Consider the following 26,112-nt stretch of genomic DNA (forward strand, 5'->3'; position numbering starts at 1 on the left):
ACAAGAGAGTAGGTGAAACAGAAATAAAACAAAGTATCCATTTCTTGTAGAATGTTCATACATTTGTAATGTTAGAATGTATGTATTTAAAATATTTTGAAAAAGGTGGTTCAGATACGTCATTTGATCTTAGCTCTGAATACAGTCTTGATTTTTAGTGTTGTCAGTTAATGTTCTTTAACTATTCCTAGTATCTAAAAGGTATGTATTTAAAAATATTGCATTGGTTCAATAGTGGTGTTTTTAGAGTAAAAAATACAAACTCAAACACGAATTAAACTATTTAAATTATTCCATTAAACTACCAAAATTGCTACTGTAGCCTTCCCATGACTATTTCTGGATGACAACCCTATCAGTAAAATTGTAAAAAAAAAAAATTAAGAATGAATAGTGCTATTCAGGGAGATGAACAGTTTCTTAAAGGACTTCAAGTTTTGCTATTTCTAATTAATATAGAAAATGTCTTTTTTTAAATCCCAAAATCTTCAATTAAATAAATGTGTGCATTGCTGTAGATAAGTTTGTCAGGTATCAATTACATATTTTTTATTCTTAATATATTAACTGCAGGTTTGTACAATGTTGAACACAACTGGGACCTTGAAGTGCTTGTCGCTGAAGTTCTACAATAATAAGCATACTGGTGAATAACAATCTAAATGAAATTAAATATCAGGCACAAAATTTCACAGAAACTGAGCTGTCACTGGTAAATATGGAGCTATCATAGATACACATAACACTTCTTGTTATCCATGGGAGTTTATGAAATTTACCTGCTATACTGTGCTTTCACCTTAACAATATTGTAATTATATAAATACCTCATTTTACAAAAATGATTATATGTGTTTCTTTGGTTTTATATTTGCACAACTCCTAGAACAGTGGTTTACTAAACTTGATTGGGATATCTGGGTGTTGCTTCAATAGGAATAAATAACATATTGGTTTTTAAAAAAAATCATTGTAACATTTGGACATATCAAAATATTTGTACCTTAAAGAATAAAACAACTTTTCCTATTTTAAATAGATTAAACAAGGGATTAGTTGTTCTTCAGAATTATGGATCAATTATGCTACACATAAAAAGCCTTATTCAGTAAATGTGTTAGTATATTCAATTTGATGTAGTTTTTCAACATGACCAAGTAGCTGTCCTAGATGCACATTTGTGATAGGAAAAAATCTGAATAGCACATATACAGAGAGCCATTTTATTGGCATTTTTTTTTCTAACCACCACCATAAGTCAGTCAGTAATTAATAGGAGCATTGTGGAACTTGGCTACAAGGAAGCCAGCAGCTGGTACAGCCTGTTGAACAACAGAGTAGTCTTCTAATGAGGACCATATACTTAAATCTGTTCTATATTGTCTTTCACACATACACAAAAAATATCCTAAGACAACCAAATTTGTAAATGTCCTTCAACAGGTCTTTCATCTTTTTTAGGTTCATTTTTGTGTTGTTAATAAACAGTGATGTTAAATTGCAAGCACAATTAATTTTATGCATAAATAGCATTTAGACATCTAGCTTCTTGATTATACCTGCAAACCAGGTTATTAGCAAGTTATGTGATCTGATTAGCATTAGCAATTAAATGCATTGAGTAATAATGACTGCTATAATGCTCTCTCAAAACTGGAACCCTTTTTTTAAAATGTTCAGCTTGTGTGAAAATATTAAATGTCACATGAAAGACACATCAAGCTGAGAAAAACTTAGCATTCATCTTATTAGGCTGAATGGAGGAGAATCATGCAATCACATAAATTAAAGATGGAGACTATGGCTGGGGTATCCACTTCACTCAGGGTATGTCTACGCTACAGAAATTTGTTGATAAAAGGGACATTTTTCTGACAACCTGAGATCCATCCATCCATACTGCAATCACATTCTTTCAAAAGTAAATTGAAAGAATAGTAGGGGTTTTCCTGTGTTGGTAATCCTCTTTCTATGAGGAAGAAGCCTCTTTCTATGAGGATGGGCCTGGTGGGTGGCAGCTCTGTGGCTACTGGAAGGCTCACGCCTCACAGCCGGCTCTGCCTCCCCCGTCCTCTCCAACATGCCGTGACCTCCTCAGGGATATTGTAGTCCCCCACATTGAGGCAGGTCAGCAGGTTCCTGAAACTTGCCTTGAGGCAGTTGAAGGCATACTTCACCTGGATACAGGCCCAGTTCAGGCTCTCATTAAATTGGTCCTTGCTGGGGTCCAGGTGGCTGGTATAGGGTTTCATAAGCCACAGCATGAGGGGGTAGGCCACGTCCCCCACAATGCACAGTGGCATTTGTACGTCCCCTATGGCAAGTTCATGGTGGGAGAAGAATATGCCCGCCTTCAGCTTGCCATAGAGGCTCAAAAGTTTCTAAAGACACAGGCATTGTGTGCTCTGCCTGACCATCCGACAAAAATGTCCGTGAAGTGTCACGGTGGTCGACCAGGGCCTGCAGCACCATGGAGAAGTAGTCCTTCCTATTAATATACTGGGCTGCTTGATGCTCTGGTGCTCAGAGCGGGTTGTGTGTCCCATCTATGGCTCCAGCACAGTTCGGGGACCCCAGGGTGGCAAAACCAGCCATGATCAGGTCCAGGTCTCCCAGGTGGATGACTCTCTGCAGCAGGATTGATTTGATGGCCCTCACCACCTGCAGAAGCAGACAAACAAACACACAAAACAGAGTATGAGAGACGGAGTGCCTGAGCCCTGGGGAGGTGCCCAGCCCCCTCCTAGGCCCTTCCCTCCCCCAAACACCCAGGAGCCAGCCCTTATGGGGCCATCCCCTCAGCAGCAGAGCTGTGTGAGGGTGGGGTAGCACAACCCCCCAGGGATAGAGTTTCCCCTCAGCCCCACTCCACCCCACACAGCTCCCAAACCCCCTTTCACTAGGGGTCAGCCTTTCCAGGACTAACCCTGCCCCCTGGACTGCATCCTGAGAGTGCCTTACCTCCATGAGGGAAGGCCCAGACGGCGGACTTCCCCATGCCAATCTGGTTGCCCACTGACAGGTAGCTGTCGGGGGTGGCGAGCTTCCAGAGGGCGATTGCAACCCACTTCTCCAGGGGGATGGCAGGCCTCAGGTGGGTATCGCATCTCCAGGGGGCAGGGACAAGTCAGGCACACAGATCCAAAAAGGTGGCCTTCCACAGGCGGACATTTTGGAGCCACTGCTGATCATCCTATCACTCCATGACCAGCCGGTCCCACCAGTCGGAACTGTGTCCAGCCTCCAGAAACACCTATCTACAGTAGGTTGCAGTTGCCAGACTATAGCTCCCGGACCCAGGGAGAGTGTCCCCAGAATGAGCTCGGGGTCGAGCTCGGTCAGGACCAGGAAGGCAGCTGGCACAAAGTGCTGAAAAAATTGCAGCATGGCCCTGTGGGGCCATCGCATGCCCAGGGGCAGCTCCGGCTCCATGGCATCAAGAGAAAAGTTGTGGTGTCCAAAAAATCAGGGCAACCACAGTAGGCACTGTGAGAGCTTTGCTGTCCCTCAAAGAGGTAGGCAAGGACACAGCAGAAACAGAGAAAAAGCTATCCAGGGGGGTCCCTTTAAGCTCATGTCTCTGCAAGACTGACACCAGCACTTGGAATCAACTGGTAACCTAAAGCCCTGCCTGAAGTGGTTCTGGGTGGCCTTTTATGCAAGAGTGTGTCCAATCAGTCTGGATGCTCTTTTGAAAAAGCAGATTGTTTTTTTGATGTGCTTTTGTGTGTGGACACTCCCTTTTGGAAGAAATTTTTTCGGAAGATCTTTTCCGAAAAAAGCTTCTTCTGAAAGAAGCTTGCAGTCTAGACATAGTCTCTGCCACCTCAGAGTTTTATTCACTTTAGCACAACTGGTACGACCACTGTCTGCAAGTCAGGTATCCTCCAGTTTAAGGTATGCTATGCTGCTTTGAACACTGTGTTCTGGTAACTAAATTATGGGAGAAGAGTCTTTGATAGTTGATCAGATATAAAGGTTTTTAAATGCCTAAAGATGCAGATAGATTGTCAAGACTGTTCCCCACTCTGGCACTTCAAATGCAGAAGGTGGGGGCCTGCAAGAGACTTTAAAATGTCTTGCCACTAAAGGTTTGTGTTAAAAACTCTCCAAGGTCACAGATATCTTGGACTTGGATTAGTATTGCTGCCACCACCCAAATGCAAAAACCCATTGGAAAACCCAGGAAGGTGCATTTGGGAATTACTTCCTGTGGGGTACCCTCAAGTTCTTTAACTCTCCCTCTGGAGAGAACTTGAAACCTGTAATTTCTTGTTGTAGTTTGGCTTTGCCAATCTTAGGCAGGTGCATACAGAACCTCCAACCTTCTACAAAACAGGAATCAGATCATGATTTTAAAAGGGTGATTTTTTTATTAGCAATAACAAAAAAGAACACACTTGGTGGAACATTATTTGGTTGGTAGGTGTTACAGAGCAACTGTAAAAAAAATTAACAAACACAGATAATTGCTTCCCAGGGAATCAGTTTGGAAAATTACAGTGTAAAAGGGGTAGTTACATGTGCTCAGAACAGAAAAGTCCAACAAAACCAAAAATAAAGAAAATAATCTAATCGCGTCTGACAAAACATTCCCTGTTCTTTGCACCTACCTGTTGTTTCAAGATTTCAAGATCCCTAGAGAAGGTTATTGCTGGATCCTCCATGCCTTGCTCCTTGGCTTAATTCATGTCCTTCAGGCTCTGCTCCAGTTATACCATTGTAAAAGGAAGTAACTACTTCAAATTCAAAAGCCCACATTCTGTTTCCATTGGCTTTCCAGATTTCCTGACAGCTCACTTCCTGCTTCTCTAGCATTCCTAGGAACTCTCTAGGACTCACAGTCTATGATTTTCAGCCTTTCAGGCAAGACAATTAGGATTAGGTCTTAAGAGTTAACAGCCATGAAAAGACTTCAGGCTGGAATATCCTGGACATGGTAAATCTCACCAGGTGCATAGGTGAATTAAGTGCCTAACTTCCATTGAACACCAATGGGAGACAGACTTCTAACATGCTTAGAAGATTTTGTAAATCCCAATAGGTTCCTAATTCCCATTGACTTTCAAAGAAGCTTAACTTACTTAGGAGCATTTCTTAATTACAGTAGGAGCCTAGCTGCATCTTTAAGCATCTAACTACCTTTATAAATCTTTCCCCTACTTTAGACAGGACCGCATGCTGATCATACTTGCATTGATGTAAAACAGTGGTAACTCCTACAGAAGCCAATTGAGTTACAATGATTAAAACCAGAGTGAGATCATAATTGGGCTCAATGTCTCTGTGTTATCAGTAAGCAGAGAAAACAATAACAGAGATTCAGAAAAATGCATTCTGAAGACAGGAAGACAAAAAATAAAATTACATCTATGTGATGCAAAGACATTAGAAGCTTGATAAATCTGGATTAGCCGCATCTTTAACAATAGCTGATATTAAATCCTTGGCCAGACGATAGATAATTGGAATCACACAATGCACAGCACTTCAGCTTGGCATCAATTTCATAATATAATAAAATGTATCGTGTAAGCTTGTCTGGCTTTTAGAAAGACTGAGGACAGTTTGCTCTGTTATGGTACATCAAACTGCACAGTGCAGGTGGCTTAAAAACAAAGCGTTTAATCAGGCAAAATTTTCTTAAACTACCTCATGATTCATCATCCAGTCCTTGCTCATTGTCAGTTGTGTCTTTCTAAGCTATTATTTACAGAATATTTAAAATGCCTGGACTGCATGTGCCACTGCCATGAATGCTATTGTACTGTAAATCACAGCTTCAATTTGTTTCAGATTCAGTATAGACTGTCAACATTGCAGTGACTCATCCTTCTGTGTCCATGAATGCTCTGCAATATCTGTACAGAAAACTATCTTTGCCACCAATATTTTTTTTGGTAACACTGGAATATTCTTAGTCTGTTCTTTAGTGGGCTTGAAGAAATACTGGAAAAGTATGGAGATCAGAAATGTAGTATTTATTCTTTTCTTCATGTTTTCCTTACACGCTGCACTATCAAATTCTGTTGAAAACTGAGCCTTTGCCAATATGGCAATTTGCTATTTAGGTCCCATCTTTGTGATCCCAGTATGAGCAATGAATTTAAATTCCAAAATGTTAGTCACATTTTATCTGCTTTTCCAGACTAGTTCCCTGATGGTCAGAGTAAAGCAAAATAAGGAGCTTTAGTAGCTGCTTATGGGAACAGGTATTTCTACCTGATGTTGCGGGCTATGCCTAAGGGCTCCTGATACTGTTTAATCCTCCCTGAAATGACTACTGAGGTTGGGCAAGCTCCATCATTGAAGATATTTAAGAGCAGGTTAGATAAACATCTGTCAGCAATGATCTAGATGGTGCTTGGTCCTGCCGTGCATGCAGGAGACCTGACTTGATGATGTCTCAGGGGGCTTCTTCTAGTTCTATGATTCTTTTGTTTGGGTTGGATGGAATAGTAGTCAAAGTATGAACTGATCAAGAGCAGCACAAGACTTTTGGCGTCTTTGGAACAAAGATGAAAGACAGCAAGAGCAGTTGTAGAAAGAGTGGGGAAGCAGGTTTTGGTGGCAGTTTCTATGTGAAGAGTCAAAATGGCAATATAATTGTGAAGGCAAGAGATAGGAGAAGGTGAAATTGCCATTGATAGTGAGTGACAGGGTACAGTTTGGAGTTGAGAGAGATGTGTATTTTTATAAGTATCAGAAGGGTAGCCATGTTAGTCTGGATCTGTGAAAGTGACAAGGAATCCTGTGGCACCTTATAGACTAACAGATGTATTGGAGCACAAATTTCCATGGGCAAAGCCCCACTTCTGATGAAGTGGGTCTTTGTCCATGGAAGTTTGTGCTCCAATACATCTGTTAGTCTATAAGGTGTGTAGCAAGTTCACTCACTTTTACGCACAGCTGACTCCCTCAGGGTGGCTTGTGGGGAAGTCACCGGCTGCTCCGATGCCGACATGCCCCTTTTGGGTGAGGTGTTCTCTTCAGGTCACTGCCCTCCGGCAGCAACCACTCTAGGGTCTGCTCCCCATTCCGGGGAGGAGTCATTGTTCTTCCTCTGCTTCTCCTCCAGGGTCTTCCCTACTCCCTAGAACCCACAGTTCTTCTTCCACTCTGCCTGCCCGGTTGCCTCCTGCAACCCTGCCTTGTGGACTTATGACCTGGGGCTTCCCTACCTCAAATTCCCCCAGCCTACCACAGCTGCCTCCTTGCAAGCCGTGGCTTCCTCCTTGCAGCCTGGCCTTTTAGGGCTTCCTCCTTGCAAGCGCCGCCCTCTGTGACTGCCTCCTTGCAGCCTATAGGGCCTCAGGCTGTGTAGCTTGGGTTTGCTAGGCCGAAGCCTCTCTTACTGCAGACAGGCAGGTCTCTCCTCCTCCTCCCAGGAGCTGCTTTAATAGCCTCCAGCTGGGCCCTCCTTAACTGCCTCAGCTGGGCTTCCCTCTCCAACTCCTCGCCCCTTAAAGGGCCAGTGCAGGGCAACGCCCTACCATAAGTGCCACAGGACTCCTTGTCGCTTTTGTATTTTTTTAATATGTTTTACATGGATATTGAATTAATGATTGAGGCTAGAGATGTTGGATAGGGAAATGCCCTCTGGGAGTAACAGTAGTTTAAGCCTCGACAGAGGGGAAAGTTAGGAATTGCTTGTAAAGATATTTGGAGAGCCAAAAATGGATCCCCCAAGGGGCAAGGCTAGAAAAGGCTGGGAGTGGGGGAATAAAAATGTATTTAAGATTTTTATCAGTGTTGTATTTTAATGTAATACCAATAGCTGGAGTCACATCTGTAAAATGATTTTATAGGGTTTCAGCAAGAGAGACTCGAATACCCACGAATAGTATATCATTCACTGGCAAGGACTGACCTACCTTCAGTACCACAGGATCACCATTAGGTACGGCCCAATCACCTACCTCCTCAGTACCAGGAGACACCCAGAAGCAGCAGAACCCCTAGACTGAGAGTGCAGAGGCCCAGGTCCATCCCAATCACTTCTCCTGAGAACATGGTCCTTAGATGATTCTCAGGCATGGAACTCATCTGTTTTTATGAAGTCCAGTCAGTTCTCTTATCTAATGGTAAGCCTAGACCTCATAGTACTGCATTCCATTTTCTGGCTGAGAATGATTTGGCGTGTTCAAATCCTGTAGTGGAGTATCCATAAGGACAAAAAAAATCTAAAAACTCAAGTTACTGTAAGATATGTAACCTCCTTTTTTTTACTGTGAGGAAAGGAGTGGAGTTTTGTGGTTGTTTTTTGGTGAGTGAAACCTGTGAGACACTAATGCATCCAGAGAGTGCAATATCCTGCCACTTTGCTAGTCAGTCATGGACATGTAATAAGTAAGAACTTACTCATGCTACTCACAAGCTATCAAGCAATTGTATCTGGTTATTTTCTGCACATTTCATTTTGAGGCCTTGGAGAAATAAAAGCATTAACCTGCAATTAGATCATTTCATCTTTCAAAATGTCTAGTTAAGGTGAAGTGTATAATTAGCTGTATAAAATTGCATGCCATAGCCACCCACTCAGAGGCGACATGGGCTATTTTCCTTTGCCATTTAATGCTATGAAAGAATTCTTTCACGATATAAGAGAGCCATGGCTTCCAGGGTAAATAAAAGAAATACAGTAGTATTTCGGTCACTGTCTTGGATGTTTTTGTATGATTTTAAAAAATCACGTTCAGGTATACTATGCATCTTAATATATATTTTAGAAACTTTTTGCATCCATCTGTCTGTCCATCCATGAGTCTGCTTGTTCAAGAACTCCTCCTAAACAATAAGAGCTAGGACCACCAAATTTGGTATGCAGCTTCCTCTTAATGTAACTTAAAGCAGATAAGGCCTTGGTTGTGCCAGAAAAATGAGATACACCTGAAATCCGATAGTTTCTCATTAAACGCAAAGGAAGGGGTCTGATAGCAGGGAGAGTTATGCTCTGGAATAACCACAGGGAGCAGCAAGCGTGACACTGCAGAGTGACTACAGGGGGCAGCCACACCTGTAAGAGTCGCTGGCTAGGGATGGGTCTCTGCATGTCTCCTTGCTCCAAAGCCAAAGTTGGGTAAATGTCTCCTTGCCCCAAAGCCAAAGTTCAAATCATTCCTCCTCAGCCCTAGCATCAGACATGGGAGGGGGCATCCCCACCACCCTAATTTCCCCCCCAGGGAGCAGCTGCCTACCTGCTCCTACTGCTGTGGCCTCCCCAACACCAGCCACCCACCAGACAGCCTCAGGACCACTCTGAGCCCCACACCTCTCAATCACCTATCCTGAGCCCTTCCACCCCCTCCCCTAAGCTCCCCACACCTCCCAACCTCCTACCCTCACTTCTGCAACTTCCATACTCTGACTCTGATATCCCCATCCCCTACCCTAAAGACCCCCCCTTTAACTTCCAAACCTCTGCCCAGACTTCTTCACCCCCACATCCTCACCCCCCTGCCCTGAGCCTCCCTGTACTTCCCAATGCCTTGCCCTGAGCTCCCCACAAGGACCCTACTAATGCCAGGTAAATCCTCTAATCTAATAGGGTATGTCTACACTACCCCGCTAGTTTGAACTAGGAGGGTAATGTAGGCATACCGCACTTGCAAATGAAGCCCGGGATTTGAAATTCCCGGGCTTCATTTGCATAAGCGGGGAGCCGCCATTTTTAAAACCCCGCTGGTTCGAACCCCGTGCAGCGCGGCTACACAGGGCTCGAACTAGGTAGGCCAGACTAGGCTTCCTAGTTCGAACTACCGTTACTCCTCGTGGAATGAGCGGGGTTTTAAAAATGGCGGCTCCCCGCTTATGCAAATGAAGCCCGGGAAATTCAAATCCCGGGCTTCATTTGCAAGTGCGGTATGCCTACATTACCCTCCTAGTTCGAACTAGGACGGTAGTGTAGACATACCCATATATATTAATATAAAGTATTGATAGAAAAAAAAAACTCAGTAAGTTGTGTAGTCTTCCCTCTGCCAAGGCAGAATTGTACCTTATAATGTATTTTGTTGTATTTGCACAGATTATATGTAAATATTTCAGGTGTTGTCTTCACCACCTCATTTTCCTCCCCCGCCCCCAAAAAAAAGAGAAAAGAAAATTTAAAAACTATATTGACCTAGCTGAATTGATGTCTTTTATGTAACAGAATCTCTAGTTTAAAGGGCAACAACTCTCACTATAGAAATAGTCCAGTGGTCGCAATTAAGCTATAACACAACTGAAGTATTACAAAATGACAACATTATATGAAAATGAAGTGGTGAACTTTTCTTTTATTGTGAACACTTATTTTCAAGAGAGCTAATTAGAAACTATCTGATTCTTAGCTATGAAAAAGCTCTGCCTGGATGCATGTGATAAGTTCATAGCCTTTGGGATTTTTTTTATTGTATGATTTTGGGCTGTCACGACTGGAGGTGATTGTTTAAAAAATTATAGGCATTTTTTGGAGCAAACAGCAGCCTTTCCTCTAAATGGTGTTGCTAAGAAACTATTTAAAAATCAAAGGGGGAGAATAATGTTTATTTCAGTTCACTGTGGCTGATCGGTGGTAGCGAGGAGAGAGACACATTATGTCCATCCTTACTAGTTAATGAATTGTTGTCTTAAATTCTGTCCAACAGAGGGTACAGTGTATAGTGCTCAGTGTGATACCTTGGTAACTTTCAAGATCAATAGTCAAAGCTCTGGAAAAAGAATTGCTTTACCAGCTTTAAAAAGTCACACAGAGATCTTTAGACACAGAATGATATTCCGTATCAGTTGGACATCACTAAAGAGCACTAAACTTGTATGTTATAGTTATAGGACGTTACCCTGATCACATCAGTTGATTTTAATATTTTCTAATTGAGCACAATTGCATGAACCAAGAAGAGAGAACCTCAAAAAATTGCCCTTTCTCTGACAGCTTGTTAGTTTTGTGTGTGCAGGTTTTTCCCCTTGTAGCATGAAAAAAAAATAGCAAGTTTTTTTTCCATTTGTACGGGGGTCTTATACCAGCAGATTGATCATATTTTTGAAGTCTTTCATAAATTGAAGGTCACACTCAGGCTATGTCTAGACTGCAAGCAGTACTTTCGAAAAAGCAAGCCGCTTTTTCGAAAGAAAGCAGCGAGTGAGTCTGGATGCTCTCTTTCTAAAAAGCCCTGTTGGCATTCAAGAACGCCTTTTTTCGAAAGAGCACTTTCGAAAAAAGGCATTCTTCCTCGTGAAATGAGATTTACCACCGTCGAAAGAAAAGCCGCGTTCTTTCGATTTAATTTCGAAAGAATGCGGCTGCAGTCTAGACGCAGGTGAAGTTTTTTCAAAAAAAGGCTACTTTTTTCGAAAAAAACCCTGAGTCTGGACACAGCCTCATAGTTTAAGCTTGAAATATTGTGCTTTAGCAGCAAGTAAATGAATTGATTGGTATGAAATTGGGTTGGTGAGGGAGGTCAGAATGCAGATTTATGGACAGGATCTCCTGCATTATAAAAAAAATGGTGTAAAATTCACACACTTATTGTGTAGTAACCTACTGATTGATTTATTACTATGTATTCCAGCATTTGTGCATGGGGACACAGCTAATGGGAGAAGCTCTCTATATAGTCTAACCTAGCAATAGCAGAAAATCGAAGTTAATATCTTGATTTATAGTTAGAACCAAAAATATTCTAAGGGATAGGAGAAATTCCATCTGATTCTGCTTAACTGCTGACATAGTTTGAGTGTGTCTGTTAAGGCCAACAGGTCTCTTCAGGATTTGATGGCAAATACAGAAGGGGCACTAGCAGACTTTCTAGAAATGTTATAATCCATGTGGCAATATTGAAAGGCTGTATAATTGGGAGACCCATGATGACATTACTTTATAATCTCATTGGCAAAACACTGACACTAATCTAAAAACTAGATGCAACTTATACTAATTATACTTGAGTGGGAATTAGAGAAAGAAGGACAAACTCCTAAAATCCTAAAAAGTAATTCAGTTAAATGTATAGTATGCAAGTGAGGTTAAGAATGTTGCACAAAAACTTCTTTTACATGTAGTTCTGGTAGATATACTGGAAGTTACAAGGAAGGCACATTTTCTTGGAAACAAGGATAGCAGATACTCTTCTATGGCCTTAATACACAAGATATTGTACAAGTATTCTATTAATTAGAGAACATCAGTCACAGAAAAGGCAAATGGCCTAGAACAATACCTGAGGATCAGCTGAATAGTGCTGAAAGGTGGTTACACAAAGATGTTAGCAAGAGAATGTGGAGGTCACGATTCTTGTGTATGTTCATGTAAACAATATCTAATACAGGTTGAACCTCTCTCTAGTATGGCACAATCGAGTCTAGCAACATCCATGGTCTGGCATGATTTCAGTTAGCCAGGTATCCACTTATCATAGGTGTGGCCAAGTTTCCCATGGTCCCATAAAGTTTGTTTACAGCCACCAGTTCTGGCTTTCAGTGTTTTGTGCTGTTATTTAGCTCTAATTTACCCCTCAATGTCTTCTAAAAACCCAACAACAGTGGAAGTGTTGGTAATGCTGCTAGACAATATTAACCTCCTGTGGTCTGGCAAATTCTTTGGTTTGGCACTGGTCAGGTTACAAGGATGCTGGACTAGAGAGGTTCAACCTGTACAATTTATAGGAAAATCACATATTCCGTAATGGCTGCCAAGCAGAACGGGATCTGCCCTATTGCATGCATCTGAGACTTATTACCATGGCCATTCATATGTAGCACTGGCTTTTCCAAGAGTTAGCCATACCACCAAACTGGAACTGTCTATGCTAAAGTTGTCTCTATAGAAATAGATGCAACATTCATATATAAAATAGTTTATTTATTTATTGTCTCTTATTGCTTATCTCCTATATCCTTTGTAGCAGGAAAAGAGAGTACGTTGGAGAAAATATCCTGCAGCATGCAATCCCAAGCTGGTTGTTGCAGTTACTTGGATGCTACAGAGTCATTTAATCTCCTGAATAGGACTATATGGGCACATCTACACTACCGGGCAAAAGTAGAATTAAGATATGCAACTTCAGCTACATCAATTGCGTTGCTGAAGTCAAAATACCTTGATTTGGCTTTTGGCACTGTCTACACAGCAAGAAGTCAAAGGAAGAACACTCTTCTCTTTCACCCCCTTGTGAAATGGGGGTTACAGAAGTTGGAATAAAAAATCCACCATCTTGAAATTATTTTGAAATAATGCTGCTGTATAGATGTTCCCTAAGTGCTTATGCAGTTCTTTCTGATCTTACATTTTGGCGGGGATTCACTACTGGAACTAGCACTCTGGTATCCTGAAATAATTATTGCCAAGTAATGGAAAGCAATTCTCAAAAGCATCCCAAGTTAAAAGCTATAAAAATTAATTTGGCAGAAATTAATGTGCACATTTAGCCCTTATTTTTAGCTCAAGATTCATGATTGGTGCAAAACACAGAGTGCATTCTTATCCCAATACTTACCTAGCTTTGCCCAATCTTTTAATTGATATGGCATCAATTTATATATCTGCTTTTTTTTCAACATATAACATGTAGTAGAAACTGAAGACTTGCCACTTTTTATAAGATCAGCACTCTATTAAGCCTCAAATTTTTTTAAAAAATTAAGGATTTGCCTTTGGTTTCAATACAAATTCTTGCAAAACACTTAGTCACAAAGACTAAACCAGAAAAGTTCTATTGATAGTTTTTAGTTTTTTTCGTTTCTTTGTTTATTTTTTTAACATTGAGAGAATATAACTTCTCACTGTGCAGTTCTAGGGAAGAAATTACAATACTGACATTTTTCCCCATTGCATTTTTGGTGGGGTCTATTGTGAACATGGTCTCTATTAATGCTATTCAATATCCCATTAACACTGTTAGCCATTTCTACACTACGAAACTAGTTTGAAATTAGTAAATTTGACTTAACTCCCAATTTAACAAATTCGAATTAGCGTGTCCACACTATGGGGAAGCCTCAAAATTGGTTTTTCGAGGCAGGCTCCATTAAAGTGGATGCACTACCTCAGACTTATAAGGAAGCACTAGGGAGTAATTAGTTCAAATTACTCTGGGGAGTAGTTATTTTTAAATAGTGGCAGTGGAGTGTCCACACTATCATTATTTCAAAATAACTAATTTGGAATTAGCATTACTCCTGATGAAAAGCAGGAGTACAGATCTTGAATTCCATAGCCTATTATGGGAGTGTGGACAATCCACTTATAAATTCGACCTGGGGGAAGGAAGGTATTTGAAATTAAGTCCTAGTGTAGACCATGGATCAGTAGAGAAGATTGCAAATAAAAAAAAAAGGAGACTCAACCTTTGTCTGTGCAGTGAATATCAAGTTTTATAGCATGTAGATGTTTGTTAATATCCCAGCTATTATTGTACAAGCTGTGGAAAAAACATACGGTGGCATAAGCCAGATTTTATTGAAACCTGGGCAGCTGTCCAAAGCATCAGATAGAAGGACAAAGAGATTGGTTATATACCATCCAAGCCCCTATTATTTATATGTTTTGTGATTTTTAATTTAGACTGGAGAATCATGTATAAATCTTTTCATTTTTATATTTATATTTGCCCAAATTTAGTATGGTGCGACTTAAAAATTGTAGTATAACTGAATCATCATAACAAAACATAATTTGATCATTCAAACAGCTGCAAGTGTGAGTGCATTTCAGTCAAAATTGACTGAAAAGATCTTACTCTATGGGAACAGATGCTTGGTTTTTAGGGAATCTCATACCCATTGCTGAACAAAGATAAGTTTTAACCTGCCTCAGACTAAAATAAATGTTAATATAATGTAGGAGATAAAAGTACAGTAGGCAATCATAATAGTTGATAGATAGATAGATATAAACATGTTAGTCTCTGAGGTTCCACAGGACCACTTGTTTTTAAAGTTACAGACTAACACGGTGACCCTCTGAGACTTTTAAAAACGGAACAGTACAACACATTGTATAGGATTAAAATCTGACTTGAGAAAGGAGATATGAACATGGGTCAAATCACAAGCTCCATGCACTGGCCTAGATTGTGTTAAATGCACACACCCACAATAAAGGGTGATGCAGAGAAAGAATTATTATTGTGAGAGAGTAAATTCCTCTCAGAGATTCCAGGTGTGCAGTGACTACACACCTGCTGCTTATATCCTTCCTGCTGTATTACCTGGCTTGAAGTGGGTTCCAGTATATACAAGGCTTACAGTTAGGTTCCTACTATAAGCACTTTTTCAACTCCCCTGATTTGGCCCATAAACGTTTTAGGGTATTGTCTATTGAGCAGAGTTGGAGAGTGGAAGGCAATTGTCCAGGGTCCTGGGCGATTGCAATGGGGCTAAGGCAGGTTTCCTGCCTGCTTTCTCTCCATGATGCTCCCAGAAGTGGCCAGCATGTACCTGGGGAAGGTCTCCACACATTGCCCCTGCCCCAAGCACCAACTCTGCAGCTCCTAAGTCCCAGGAACTGTGACTAGCTGGAGCTGCGGGAGTGGTTCCCGTGGGCAGCAGTGCACCCGGTCTAGGAACCACTGCCAGAAGGATGTGACGGTTGGGAGCATCTCAAGATAAGCACTGTTCCATGAGCTCTTCCATACCCCAATCCCTTGCTCCAGCCCAGAACTGAACCCCATACCACAAACTCCTGCCATAGCCTGGTGAAAACGAGTGAGAGTAGGGAGAGTGAGCAACAGAGGGAGGGGGGATAGCAGAAGTGGGGGATGGGCTTAGGAGAAGGACCGGGATAGGATGTGATCTCAGAAAAAGGGAGGGGCAGGAAGTGGGTCAAGTGCCATTGGATTTGCACAATTAGACAGTTAACTATCCTACAGGGCAGCATGTGGAAGCTCTGACCATGCCAGAAAAGTATGCCCAGCAGCTCAGCCAGCAGCACGCTGGGCACCAGCCAGTGCAGGTACAGCACTCCCCAAATGTCAAGGGAACTATGTTGATAGCAGCACGGCTTGTGTGCGTATGGGGAGTCCATTGACTGTTTTTCCCTAGAGCTTGACCCCCTACCAAGAAAGTAGATAGGATACTTGTGTCATTCACTATCTATTGATTGAGGCCAGTCTGCCTTATTTTTCAGTGAAACATATTTTGTTAGAAAATACAGATTACCAAAACTGAATTTTTTTGTGGATTTTTTTTGGGGGGGAATTGAATTCTTGGTTTTTAGGCAGTCTTGTTACTGAGAAAACTAGGAATATCTCAGTAAGTGTTATACCAAATACTCTTCCACACCAAATTTTCCTCTGGACCCTAGAGTAGTACTTGTGTGAAATTTTTAAATCCCTGCTCATTCGAACCCCGTGCCGCGTAGAGTAACGGTAATTCACAAGGAGTAAAGGTAGTTCGGACTAGGAAGCCTAGTCCGAACTATCTAGTTCGTGCCACATGTAGCCGCGCGACACGGGGTTCAAACGAGCAGGGATTTAAAAATGGCGGTGCCCAGTTTATGCAAATGAAGCGTGGGAAATTCAAATCCCAGGCTTCATTTGCAAGTGCGGTATGCCTCCATTACCCTCCTAGTTCGAACTAGGAGGGTAGTGTAGACATACCCAGAGAGAGTATCATGAGCTTTCATGAGCAAAACCAACTTCTTCAGATGACAAGGGTTCACCAGACTTCCTCAGAGATATCTACAGAGAATATTTTTCTGTTGCAGAAAAATTTCAACTTTTTGTAAAATATCTTTCTCGGGCTACATTGATTGTGCTAGAAGTGTTGGGAAGTTACTCAGACTAACACACTCCTACTTATTCTAGTCTTTATAACATAACTTAAATAATGATGGTCTTTAAAAAATTCTCAAACGCTGTGGTCTTAATATTCAAGCAAAACAAGGGAGTGCACTCACCTCTGTGTTATTCTAGAAGGGAATAAGCACTGAATTGCCCTTCCTGAGTCGGGATAATAAAATCTACTGCAGTCAACTGGCAACCAGCATTGTATTTCAAATTGTGGATATGGCCAGTCAACCTTTTTAAGGACTGATTTTTTATTTCTAGATAAAAGGTTAGACGTAAAGTTTGATTTGTACCTACATCTTCCTATGCTGCTAATACCACCCTGTTCTAGTTGGACACAGGCCTTTCTAGATAAGAGTGCCTTTTTCCTCCCCATCTGTGGTGATTTCTCTACCTTCCTACCACTGCCCTTGACAAAAGACATGAATTATGATTGGAGGCTATCCAAGGGCCAGGACCTCAATGTTCATTAAAAACAAAAAACAAAAAAATGGGCTGTTTCAGCTACTAAATGTTTGGATACAAAATGAAAATTGAAAAGATTTCTGCATTTGATTTGTATTTATACAAAGGCTATGTAAGAACTTTTTCCCTAAAGAACCATTGGTATCCAGCAACAGCTGCCAGTTTGATACATAGTTCATCAAAGTGCTGATAGATGCAGTATTATATAGAAATGTAAGGACTATACTCAGGTTTTCTATACACATCATGTAAATAACTTGGTACTTAGAGTGAGAAGTATTATGAGAACAAAGCATTTACAATCTGTCATCACTGCTGTTTTTCATAATGTGCTAGGATACTAAAAACATCTGCTTGGTTTTCCTGCTGCATTTTGTCTTATTAGCCATGTTTGCTTATATTTAGGCTTCTTTATTTCATTATGCAGAATATCATAATCATATCATATCCATTGTTCATCCAATATGGGAGACGCTCATTTTGTAACCCAAGGGACTTGTAAAGAGATGTTTTACCTCTTCAAGAACACCTACTAATGCTTGTAAAAACATGGATTATGTTTCACACTCACTTCAATTAATACCCATAAACTTATTGACTGAGTCATCAATTTCTTCTTGAAATCCAAAAACTAACTCCTGTTGTATCAAAATGTTGCTGTTAATAGAGTTTTTCACACAAGGAAGGCTCTTAAACAAATAGTAGTCCTAAGCTTGCCCACCATTTTCCATTAGAAGACCCCTTTTCACTTGCTTGTAACTTCACTAAATTTAACCATTGGGATGAAATTTCCCATTCTGGATGTTTGCCTTAGATTGAAATTTTTAATAATTTATTTTTTTATTATTTCAGACAAAAGAGTGAAGTTGTTTCCAAGAATAAGATTAGGAAAATTAGGAAGGCCTTGAAATTTGGAAGCGAAGTGGTCTTTGTGACATCCCTGTGAAAATCTACTCAAATTTGGCCTTGGAAAAATTAGTGTCAGATGCTCAGTCAAGACTTGCTAGAATTTTACAGCTAAAATCTCTGAGTGTGTGAAATAACACACTCCAAGAGAGTGTGCTCATATCTCTGTGTTGACCAGACACTGTGTGTACTACCCTCACAGAGCAGCTAAGCATGATTCCCCCCCTTCTCTCACATGCAGGATCTCTGGACTACATGATTCACCCACACAGAGCAATGAGCATGCTCAAGGACAGGCTTAAAAAGCTTTCCCTGTAACAGATGTTGCCAGATGCTTTGGGCTGGAACAGGGTGGGACACTAGGGGTGTGTCTAAACTATGCTAAATATCCCACACTACATTTGAATAGAAATGGCTGACGCTTTTTGTCGACGTGGCACTTTGCCGGCAAAAAGCATCAGTCTAGACGGGAATCGGTTCACAAGGAAAGCCTTTTCCGACCGATTCCTTATGCCCTGTGCAACAAAGTTTACAGAACTGGTCGGAAAAGAGTGAAGCAGGGATATTTAAAACCCCACTTCATTTGAAATGCAGAGAAGAGAAAAGACAGATTGGGGATGGGGGACTAAAGGAGTAAATTAGGACAAGGAGTTTGGGATTGAGCCAATAGAATAGGAGGGGAGTAACCGGGACTAGGCGTTGGAGAGGGCAAACTATGATGTTTGGACATGAAGACAGAGATGATGGGGAAGATAGTCCCATTTCTCCTTCTGAACCACAGTTCGCTCTTCTTCTCTACCATAGGCCTATCAGAGCTGTGCTCTTATTCCAGTGAGGGGATGTGGGACTGGAGATTGGATGAGAACCTTCAGGAAAGGACTGTGAGCCTGCATGGAGGGGGTTGGGAGGGAAGTGGGGAGAGACAAATCTGATGAGGTGAGGGTTGGGACAGGCTGGGCAAAGAGATTAATACTCTGTGTAGTGAGGGAATGAGTGTTTAATTTTAAACAAAGTGTTTAACTTGTGGGTGCCTAGAAAATCATGAAATCCCCAAATGGAAAGTTAGGTGTCTACTGTTCCTATGCAAGGAATGGAGACTGGGATTCATTAAAAGCAGCATGCTATGTGGTGCATTGCCTGTGTTTTTAATGAGTGATACATGGATGAGAGGAGCATATCTTGAGATCTAACCCTCTCATGGATTTAAGTGCCTCAGTTTGGAATGGAGGGAGATACCTATCTGGGCTCAGTATCCATAACTGGGAACCCCTCTCCTGGAGTAAATTGTCTAAGGTACTTCCTGTGAGAATAGCTTGGGCATCTCTAATTCTGCCCAACTGGCAGTGGGCGGGGTGGAATGAAGTAAGAATAGGAGGTGGCCTCTCTCATAAACTTTAAACCACTAGTTATGATGCTGGTCTATAGTCTATACAGGAGGCCTCTTTCTCCTCCCTGAAGTCTGGGCACCTAGGAGCATTTGTGGATCTGGGCTTGAGAGTCAGGTGGAAGGGAGAGGTTGGAACTTGAAAAGAGAAACTAGAGATAGCTGGGTAAGGAGACTGGGGTGAGACATCTGAGGAGTAGAGACTGGGACTTGGTAGGCAAGGAGAATGGCACTGGGACAAGTGTGGGGAAGAGACAGGACTGGGACAGGATGGAGAAGGGGCAGACGGGGTCAAACTATAGCAGTGATGATGGGAACAGGCAGAATCTGTGCCCACTAAAGCACACTCCCCTCCAGCACCTAGAATGAAATGCCAAACCCCTGAAGTCTCACCCTTCTAGCAACTACCTGTGAAACTCACTGGAAAAGTTTGTGTCTCAACCCCCTCTAGTGCTTATCCTTATAATAAACTACTACTGTTACTACCCATTAGCCCACGTGGCAGAGGTCTGTACAGTCATTTAAAGGTTCCAATTCCATTGACCCTTCTGGGTGTCAGCCTCATGGAGCTTTCTTTTTTTTTCAGTTTTCTTCTTTGAATCTCAGAAATTGCATACAAAATATGCAAAAACATTACTAAGATTACAAATCTGAAAGGAAGAAATGGTAGAATTTAAGCATGGCCTTGCTTAGCAACGGAAAAGTTAGGTTGAAAGTAATTATTTCCTGGCGTGGCATATTCTTTGAAGATTCACATGTATTGTGGAAAATTTTGAAGAATCTTGGATTATGGGAGTGTCTACACAGAAGGGCTTAACTCACAATAAGCTATGCAAATTGAACTATGTCAATTGCCTAGCTTATTTCAAAATTGGAAGTATCTACACAGCACTTATTTCATTATAGAGCACTCTTCCTCCAACTTCCCTTATTCCTCGTACAATGAGGGTTACAGGAATCGGAGTAAGAAGTCCTTCAGCTTGACAGTATTTCAACATTATTTCAAAATAACTGCCTGCTGTGTTGACGTGGACTAAGTTGTTTCGAAATAATTCTAGTTATTTCTAAATAACGTTGTAGTGTAGCTGTACCCTTATACATAATTGGCTGTGTCTAGACTGGCAAGTTTTTCCGCAAAAGCAGTTGCTTTTGCAGAAAAACTTGCCAGCTGTCTACACTGGTCGCTTGAATTTCCGCAAGAACACTGACGATCTCATGTAAGATTGTCAGTGTTCTTGCGGAAATACTATGCTGCTCGCATTTGAGCAAATGCCCTCTTGCGCAAATGCTTTTGCGCAAGAGGGCCAGTGTAGACAATGTGGTATTGTTGTGCGCAAAAAAAGCCCCGATGGCAAAAATGGCGATCAGGGCTTTCTTGCGCAAAACCATGTCTAGATTGGCACGGACGCTTTTCCGCAAAAAGTGCTTTTGCGAAAAAGCGTCCGTGCTAATCTAGATGCTCTTTTCCACAAATGCTTTTAATGGAAAAACTTTTCTGTTAAAAGAATTTGCGGAAAATCATGCCAGTCTAACCCTTTTTAAATAATGTCATTTTAATCCTTTTTAAATAATGAAGTGTTTTTTGAAATTCCTTGTGGCGCAGGAGGGAAAAGGAGATATTTTTTTTAAGTGTCTAAGGAAGGAGTTGAAGAAAATAGTCTAAAGCTACTGCAAATATTAAATTAGATTTAGAATTAATTTAATACTGGTGTTTAGTAATTTTTAGGAAAGTGCATTTAAATTATAGCATATTCAGAATGAGTTTAAACTTCATGATAATGTGAAAACTTCTGTGTGTCAGTTCTCCATCTGAAAAAAATAAGTTGGACACATTTCCCCTGTCTTTTGTCTGCCTTATCTATTTAGATTTGTAACATTTCAAGTCTCTATCTCTTCTGATACATCACTAGCATAGGGGTCTAGTCACAACTCTGATGTTAATAATCCTCAGCATAGTCTATTTAGCTCTTTGGATACAGTTCTCTAATGCGGACATGTATGAAGGGTACCTATAACAGAATTTTTGCTTGAAACACCCTTGTCATCTTCAGTTGATATTGATCCTCAGGTGAAGGGAGGGGAAATTTTCTAGGTGAAGTCACTCATTTACACCACCTGAGATAGGAAGCATGGTGCAGGTGGATATTTAGGAATAGCCAAGTCTCTGGAGAAAATTTGAATTTACCTTTGCTACTGCTGCACCTTTGCCCAAGAAGGTTGACCAATATTCAGGAATAGAGACTATAATGACTAAAGTCCTGTTTCCTTAACCCCAGCAGGAATAAACAATAGCAAGGAGTTTCCTTGCTGGTAACTTCCAAGCCTGCATTTTCACCCTCACTCATGCGATCTTTTCTGCCTTTGCCACCCACGCAGAAAAACACAGCTGCAACTAATCAGCTCCCTAACCCTTGTGTTCACAATCAATCCTAGGGAAAATCCTCTTATTCTGTCTGATTTAGTTCTTGTTCAGTGTCAGGTGTGGGTGCTTCTGTTTTCATAAATGAGTTTAACTGCTTCTTCCATTTGGATGAATGAAGGGTGGCTCACACGCCCATAAGCTTTAATGAGGTCTGTGATTGCCCACAGCTCAAAAGACTTGCTTGCTCTCAGTCATTAACACCTTCCAGCATAACATTATGTTGTTGTGGTTGTTTTCTTTGTTGATAAAACTAAACCAAAGGCAGACTTTCCATATTGTGTGAACTGTGTTTATAGAGCAGATTGGAAAAGCCACCTGCTCAGAGGGCCAAATACTATAAAAACTGATCCAAAGCCTATTAAAATAAATTGGAGTCTTTTGATTTATTTCAATACACTGTATACCAATCCCCATAATGTTTACCCAGCCAAACTCCCATGTTAATCAACTGAATTCATTGGGTATATTAGCTGAGCAAGACCTGTAGGCTGTAGCCCAAAACAAGGTTTGATTCCTGCACAGCAAATTCTTCTGTTGTCACATTTCACTATAAAGACTTTACTCAACCCTGGCTGAAGTAAGGATACCCGGATTTCATGTCTTCAGTTGACAAAAATTTCCATTGTCTTTTCTAAAGTCTATTTCAGTCAAGAGCTGTCGTGAGGGTGATAAACATTCACGTAATTTTGGTCATATATTATGACCTTTAATCTCAAACTGGCAGAAAGATGAATGGATGATCAGGAAGTTAAAACTATGGAATCATTTACTCACATTTTTATCAGCTGACATACAAGAATCTTGTTGGTATGACAGCACTAGAATGGCAAATTCACCACATTTGCCTCAGTTTTAAAAAGTGTAGAAAACATAAAAAAAGTCACATTAATAGAATAAACAAGTAAAACCTCACATGAGTGTCAACCTACCACAGGAATAAAATTCTTCATCCAAGATTCTTTTTTGTAGATCTTATGTCTGATTCTCCTGTGTTGCCTCTCCACCTCTCACAATCAAGAATTGAAGGGGCTAGAACAAACCAAGAATAACTAATGTGTTTTCTAAACAGCAGTTGAGCAAAAAGATAATAAGTAGAAAGGTGCCAGACAGCATTTAAGTGGAATCTTTCTCACTTTTTCTTTTTAAAGTGAAAAAGAAAAGAGAAGCTTGAGCAGTGAAGAATCTGGAACTTGACTGGTACATATTTCAACTCAAGAATTTCCCTGTGAATAGAAGACTGCATTGATGCTGATCATATAAGGTATTCTAAATGCACAAAAAATGTTTGGTATCCTTGTGGATTATGTTTTAACTTCTGAAATGCTTTAGTTCAAGATATTTTCCTGCAGAGCACTTTTTTTCCTAAAAATGGCTTTTTCTGACTTCAAGGATATGTTGAATTAGTGGAAGCACATTTTATGGTTATTATGTTGCTATTTCAGATTGCAAGGATAAGCAAAAACCAATCTGTATGCATTTGCTGACTGTTCAAATACTTCTTGCATTCCCTTGCCTTCTTTTGCTATCAACTTATGCTTCATCAAATTCAAAGTTGTCATGGTTCATTATCCATAGATGATCTTGAGCAGTCTTGCATCATAAAAAAAATATGCTGTGGCATCTGCCTTTGTGCTTTTGTGCACCACTGTACATATCACTTCTAGGCAAGGTTATATATCTTTGGTTTAACCTCTGTTTAATATACAGTATTGATGGGTACAGTATTGTGTATCATTGTTTTCACATATGTATGTCTCAATCCATGGAAACTGTATACCTTACAGTTGTGCTTATAAATGTTTGCGCTATTGTTTAAGTTAATGAATTCCATCCAGTTCAATTATTACACAGCTCTTTTCATTAGCCAATCAAATTGTTTCCTCAGTCTGTCATTCTGAGTTCTTGTACTAAATGTAAGACAGTGTTTTGAAGTTATTTATAATTGAATTATAAATAATGATCTTTTTATTCAGTCCTATATTTTCTGAATATTCAGATTTTAGAAACCGCAAATGAATTCCACAATCCCTGACACTTTAGATTATTAATATTGATTATATTTATAAAAGTTAATGATGTCCAGACATTCAGCATTATGCTTAATGAATTGAATTACCATAGAGGAAATAAAGATTCAAGTGGTTGTTAGTATTGAAAGTATTTTTTATAAAAACGTATCATTTACTTAGATAATGGTAAATAAAATGCCAATTGACGCTCTTTTTTGTGCCCTACAAGTCATGTGTTGATGCCTTTGATTGAAGTTGTTCAGAGGTTAAAATTTCTATATATACTTCTTTGCTGTCATAATATTTTAAATTTCATCAGAAGTTTAACTTACCGTTAAAACTGCATCCATTACTTCTACCTTCTGTATCTGAAAACAGATGCTTTCAGTAGTGACATTCACTACTAATTCTTTTAGCTTTGTTTCAATGCCTCTTGCATTCATAAATTTTTGAAACAATATGAACTGAAATAATTAGCTTTATGTTTATGTATCGAACTGTAGTTTATTCTTAGTACACTATATACAGGCACCTCTGCCTACTACATACTGCCCAGAGATCCAGATAGACTTGCGTGACATTCTGAGTTGCTCTCTTATGTCCCCCCCAGGAAGTCATAACACATAAGAAACATAAAATTCCTTATATTGTTACAAGCTCGATGCATCTTTTGTTTGAAATACCACAGTCTGTATCATTCTTTCTAATTGTTGGAAGGTGTTTTCAAAGTCTGAAGTTATTTACAATGTTTTGATGTGTATTACACATCATTCATACTACTTTTTCTTGCTCACATTGCAAGGGCTTCATAGAGTGTGGGAGAGGGAGAGAAAGATTCTAGAATTGGAGATAATTCATAGGAGAGATGATAGACAAAAACCTACCTACCTGAGGAAATGCCAAGACATTACCCAAGTAAAGTTGACAAAATAAGTGAAAGACTAAATCTGAATGAAAAGCAGTATGCCCTGCTCTGTCCCTATGAAAATAATACCATTACAAAAGCTTACTATTAGTTTTCTATTTGTAGAGGGAAGTTCCAGGGAAGTTCAATCTTTCAGTCCAATTGTGATCTTAGCTCCAGTTTATGTTTTGCCAAAAGCCTGTTTTATTTTCAGTACAAAAAAAATTCAATACATTTTTTGCAATGCGTATGAAAGTGGAGGAGAGATGGAGATTAGAAAAAAATTATCTTCTTATTCCCCCAACAATTTCTCCCCCTGATATCACTGAAAATAAATGTTGATTGCAGTAGGACTGTGTATATTTGGATGAATAATATTAATTTCCATCTCTGTTTGCAATCATATGTGTCTCATTCACGTGAAGCTTCTTCTGGGAATATGAACTACTTCTCATGAATGTGACTGGGAGTTAAATACGTCACCAGTGTTTAATTCTGTTCTTTTAGATAACTCGTTCTAATTGAAATGAAGACTGGCAAATGTTTTGGGATCTGAGAGCTGACGTTCTCATTTGAACTGTGGCTGGCAGGACTTGTACTCACATCTGACTTTGTTTGAAGCTTGGGCTGCTAATAACAGTTATGCACATTTGCCCATGAGTAATAGTAAGATTCGTAACTAAGAACATGGAATAGAATACATTTTCCTATAAGATAAAGTGGAACAAAACTATATGTATACATATTTCAGAAAATCCAGAAGGGCATGAATGTGCAAAAATGTGCAACTCTGGGTGTCTGCTAGATAACAATTAGCACCCCTTTCTTACTTAGCTGAACATTCCTGCATTATTTTTTAAATAATATTTTCCAATACACATTGTATAATCATCAGTAACATTTTGATTAATGGGAATTACCTTCTAAAATATTAATTACACAATGGGACCCATACAGATGGAAAACTATTCTGGCATCAAGCCCATTGGACTTGAGTGGGATCTTATTGTAAGACCAGGGTGAATAGCTTTTTACATGACAGAAAAAGTGACTTAGGAAGCTTTGGATACAATCAATCTTTGGGCCAAGCTCTAGAATCATAGAATCATAGAGCTGGAAGAGACCTCAGGAGGTCATCAAGTCCAGCCCTCTGCCCAAACCAGGATCAATCCCAACTAAATCAACCCAGCCAGGGCTTTGTCAAGCCGAGACTTAAAAACCTCTAGGGATGGAGATTCCACCACCTCCCTAGG

General features: G+C 40.2%; 1 protein-coding gene across 2 annotated transcripts in view; it reads left to right on the plus strand.

Annotated features, from left to right (window-relative positions):
- The window catches only part of SYT1 (synaptotagmin 1), a 523,899-nt gene that overhangs the window by 93,877 nt on the left and 403,910 nt on the right, over positions 1-26,112 (plus strand). For both annotated transcript variants that reach the window (XM_075932323.2, XM_075932321.2), the window contains exon 2: positions 23,095-23,207. The gene's annotated coding sequence lies outside the window, so the exon portion shown is untranslated. The remainder of the gene's footprint in view (positions 1-23,094; positions 23,208-26,112) is intronic.

The sequence above is a fragment of the Pelodiscus sinensis genome, chromosome 1, assembly GCF_052426305.1.
Source record: "Pelodiscus sinensis isolate ZL-2025 chromosome 1, ASM5242630v1, whole genome shotgun sequence".
NCBI lineage: Eukaryota > Metazoa > Chordata > Testudines > Trionychidae > Pelodiscus > Pelodiscus sinensis.